At 48.7% G+C, this 4,830-nt stretch overlaps 1 protein-coding gene across 8 annotated transcripts in view; it reads left to right on the top strand.

Annotated features, from left to right (window-relative positions):
- RUSC2 (RUN and SH3 domain containing 2) overlaps positions 1-4,830 on the top strand; it is a 63,809-nt gene that overhangs the window by 38,157 nt on the left and 20,822 nt on the right. For 7 of the 8 annotated variants that reach the window (XM_009288210.2, XM_009288209.2, XM_009288211.2 and 4 more), the window contains one exon: positions 4,089-4,174. The exons of the other annotated variant lie outside the window; for it this stretch is intronic. The gene's annotated coding sequence lies outside the window, so the exon portion shown is untranslated. The remainder of the gene's footprint in view (positions 1-4,088; positions 4,175-4,830) is intronic. 8 annotated transcript variants of the gene reach the window in all.

Here is a 4,830-nt window from a genome sequence, read left to right as displayed (position 1 = left end):
ACGTCCTTCTTGTAGTGAGGGGCCCAAAACTGAACACAGTATTCGAGGTGCGGCCTCACCAGTGCCGAGTACAGGGGCACCATCACTTCCCTACTCCTGCTGGCCACACTATTTCTGATACACAATATTTCTGATACAGGCCAAGATGCCATCATCTCTTTTCCCCAAGTCATGAAGGTGGTAGGGGATCTAGAGCTACTTGAGATGGAGCTATTCTCATGTGCTTTTTCTTTGTGCAGATGAAACTTGCTTCTGAAATTATCCTTCCATAAGCCTTGGACAAGTAGAGCCTCTCCTTTGCCATGGTCTGGGCAACACCAAGTTGTCTGAAGCCAGATTCCAGTAAATGTTAGGGAGGAAAGTCCTGAGGGCCCAGTGGAAGTGATTGTGACCTCTCATTGAGAGGTCTTTCCAAAGTATAGTAATTCTAGGGATGCTTCAGATACACAGCAACCCCTGAAATCTCCAGTGCTGTTGAGAATATCTCCATCCCTGCGAAGCATCTGTGCCCTGTGCACCTCTTGCTATCAACTTGGGAGCCTTCGCCCCTGCAGTGCACACCTGAGCAAGAACGGCTGCTCATTCACCCTTGCGTGTAGCCATATAACAGACTTTGGGAACAGTTTTGCCATCTTGTATGCCTGCAGGCACAGGTCAAGAGAGCGGGCTTTGATTCACAAAGCTGCGCTGAGTTTGATGCCTGACTCCCTCAGCAGGACCCTTTATTCCCTACCCTCCCATGGTGGAGAGTTTTGAGCTCACAGCTCCCAGGCATAGAAGGTGGGAAAACCTTCAGTCCACACTTTTGCTGGCTTTGACTCTGGTTCACCCACAACTCCTGGCTGTGTTTTTGTCACTACACAACTGCAGCCTCTGGTTCCTAGGGTCCCCCATCGGGCAGATGTGTAAAAGGAGCACGTTCATGAGGCAGCCAGCTGACAGCCCTGCTTTGCAGCTAAGCCCTGGCCAAAGCTGTGCAGTTAAGGAGGAGTTAAGCTTGGCATCTTCAGCTACTGATTCTGCCCAGCAGTTTCATTTGCTTATAGGATTTTTTTCCTTTATGTGTGGGTTCTTGAGTGCTCTGGGAACCCTGCAGCACCCAGGCTCCAGCAGCCAGGCAGACCCATGTTTCAGAAAGGAATTGTGTAATTTCTGCTCTTGTAAGATCTTCAATATGCTTTCAGAGTGCTCAGGCAGAAAGGTGCTATAGAAGCGTAGTCCCTCCTCCTGCTGCTGCTGCTGCTAGAGTGTCTGTGGTAAGAAAGGATTTACTGTGTCTGCAGTTTGATTCAGCAGCAATTTCGGTGTGATATTAGCAGCTAGAAATATTAGTCTTTTTCTCCTCTGTGGATTTGCATATAGTAATTAGGAGCATATGTGGTGGGGGCTGGGGCAGAGGACAGCTGGTGGGGAGAAGGAGGAGCAGGTTCTAGCCCAGATCACCTCGGTGGATGCTCGTGAGTCATGGCCTATAAGTGGCTCCTGCAGAGTGCCACATGCCAGATGATGAGTCATGGAGCAAGAGAGCACAGAAATGGGAGAGACTGGTTCGGTCACTGTCCGGCTCCTGTGTTAGCTGGTATAGATCTGCTGCTTGAGCTATTTCTGATGTCTTCTGTAACTCAAAGTGCACAAAGCAGGTGGGGCTTCTTTTCCTCTGACTGGGAGACAGTACCTGCCTCACGCCAGTTGTGTCATCAGCAGGAATACACGTACTACCTATTGCTTATTTTCGTTTCACTCACCCTCTCATCTCTGCTGGCAAGCCCCTCATCCCTGACCCGCACAGCTCCTTGCTGTCCTGTGTGCAAGGGCTGCGACTGATCATCATGTGCTGCTGTTTCCATTTTGAACACATCATAATCCTATATAGTTCTGGGATGTAATGATACCTTAATCGTGGGCTTAGTCAGGCTGTCCTGGAAACCGCTGGAAAAAGCCCTAGCCCAGGCAGCACCTCGTTGTGGAAAGAAAAGGGAAGTGTTTTTTTCAGGAATCACTGTTTGCTCAGGACCACAAGAGGAACTAGCCTGAGCTGTGGCAGAAATTTTGGAAGTATTTAGTCTTTCTATCTTGCTGCAGCCCCCTTTAAACACTGGGTGCTGGTATATTCACCCTGGGACCAGACAGACCACCCTCACTATGCTCCCTGTTCCCTGAGGCAGGGAAGGAGAGCTGGAGTTTTAGGATGAGTCAAGCAACTAGTATTTCCTTTTACACCTTTTCTTTCATTAAACATGCTGGCTGATTTACTAAAGCATTTAATGAAGGCGTGAATTTGGCAGAGATGTATTAGCTGGTGAGAAATGAACGGATGTCCAAACAAACGCCACTAGCTAGTCCCACCCTACAACAACTTACAGGCTTCCTCACCTCCACCCTCTTCTTACTCACCCCGGTGGTTCAGCCCCATCCCCAAGCCACTCATCCTGCGCCCCTCGCCCCATCCTCTTCACTGATGCTGCTCCCTGAATGCCCTCCATCTTGCTGGAAAGGCAACTCCTGTTGAGTTTTTTTAAAAACCATTCAGTACTTTCTGGCAGCTTTTGGAGTGGCAGAGTTGGAGCAGGGACAAACTGTGTTACTGGGATCCTGGAAACTGGTGCTGGAACCAATGAACCCTGAGATCCCCCATGCTGTCTGAAGAGTGGCTTTCAGTTTGGATTCATCTCCCAGCCCTTTTGCCTGGAGGTAGACTTACAGGGAGTAAACTGAATATATCTCTCCCTGTGGAGCAAAGAGGAGATGTCTGTATTGTGCCCCTGTCTGCAAGCTCACACAAACTGTTGCTTTTTGCAGCATTTCTGCTGGTGCTTGTTTTGTAGAGCTGTGTGGTTTCTTCAGGCGTGTTAATGCAAATGCTCTGTAGGAGTCGGGGATTCATACGAAACAACCCTGAAAGAACAAGCAGCTCCAATACAAAAGGATTTTTGCTGGTTCATCTATGAAACTGAATGCCCAGTTTTTAACTCTGTTTTTCCATTTTTCACCCATGATGGATCTTGCTCCATCTGAGGAAGATGATGACGACAGTGAAACTGTAGCCATTCAGAAAGAGGCAGCAAGAACCCTCACAGTTAAAGGTTTCCATTGGGCGTTCAATTTCATAGTTGAAGTGACTGAGATTTGTAGAAACAGTAATCTGTTCAGAAAAGCCAGCCTCCGAAAAGCCAGCATCGCCTCCAGCTGACAGTTCTGATGATACTGCTCCTGCCTTTTCATCCTCTGTGCTATATGTGCAATCTTTTTGCATTTAAATCACATTAATTTCTTAAATCTCTGCATGCTTCCCCCAGTATTGTATTACATTTTATGAGGAAACTTGTGTCGCTCTGTGTTGAACCCGGTTGCCCCACGTGTGCAGCTAAGAGCACTGAGCAGAGCGGGGCATTAAGCAATCAGCGGTGGAACTCCAAAAGCCAGAGCAGTAGCAGATAGCGGGGTATGCCTGGAGGTACGTGACCGACACACCTAACGCATCGACACTTGGAGGCAAGGATGGCACCAGGAGGCACTGGTGTTTGCACCAGTGAAGCAGAGCCTTGCAGGCCAGCTGGAGCCAGCTCTGATGGCTTCTGCATCTTCTCAGCAGTGTCGCAGAGGCAGGCGGTTCTAATCCAGGAGCCACGGAGCTGCACTGACCACCCTTAAATTAGCACAATGTCCTCAGTCTTTGAGGGTAGGACAGAGGAGGGATTTGGGGGCCTCTGTGTAGTGCTCAGCAAGGACTTACAAGGCATGAGGTGCAGAGCCTGAAGGGCTCAGCTCTGCAAGGTGCTGCATGCCCCTGTTACCTGCAGCATGCTACCTCCTTTCTAAAGCGCAGACACGGCTTGGCAGGCAGCTCTCAGATCAGTGCTGAACCATCCTTTTTTTGCTCAACACTCCTCTGCCGCTACTTACCTGGAGCTTTGCTGCAGCTAACAAGTTTTTGCCATGTATATATACATGGAGGTACAAGCATTGATAAGCAATTCCACACCACATCATAGGTGTCTCACAAAAAGCCGTCCTTATCTGCTCTGTATTAGCTTGACTGGAGTGAAGCATCCATAGGTAATGAAATGTCTGGCCATCGCCTTCTGCAGGTAACCCTTAGCGCCTCAAGAAAGAGCTGACTGAATAAACAACCCATATCTTCTGTGTAGCAGCAGATGGTGTCAGTATGGAGAAGGTAAAGAATTTTGACATTTGCAGTCAAAATGGCTGTTGTACCGATGTGTCTAGAGTCATGGTGCTCCCTGTGTGCCTCCCTGCCTTGCACTGCCACGATCCCTGGGCAGGGATCATTGCTGTATGCTGTGTTTGCTGTTGTATATGTAGGATTGAGAAGGATTCATCACACTGTGGGCTTGTGCTATTGCAAATGATAAATAAAAAGAATGAACTGGCAAAAATTGTTCAGGTGCAGACGGGACACTTCCAGTTTCTCCACAACTGGAAACTTCCCCTTGCAAAGGGGTGTTGTCGTGGTTTAACCTCAGTCGGCAACTGAGCACCACACAGCTGCTCGCTCACCCTCCCCCCCCTCGCCCCCGGTGGGATGGGGGAGAGAATCGGAAGGGCAAAGTAAGAGAACTCATGGGTTGAGATAAGAACAGTTTAATACTTGAAATAATAATAATAACAACAGCAACAACAATAATAACTTGTAATGGAAAGTAAAACAAAGAGAGAAAGAGGGAGAGAAAGAGAGAGATACAAAAAGTCAGGGAAAGAAAAAAAAAAACCACGTGATGCAACCGCACCACCCGCCCCGACTGATGCCCAGCCAGTCCCCGAGCAGCGATCGCTGCCCCCTGGCCAACTCCCCCCAGCTTATATACTGAG

Source organism: Aptenodytes forsteri, unplaced genomic scaffold (assembly GCF_000699145.1).
Source record: "Aptenodytes forsteri isolate BGI_AS27 unplaced genomic scaffold, ASM69914v1 Scaffold201, whole genome shotgun sequence".
NCBI classification, from domain to species: Eukaryota; Metazoa; Chordata; class Aves; order Sphenisciformes; family Spheniscidae; genus Aptenodytes; species Aptenodytes forsteri.
This window is presented reverse-complemented; position numbering and strand designations above follow the sequence as displayed.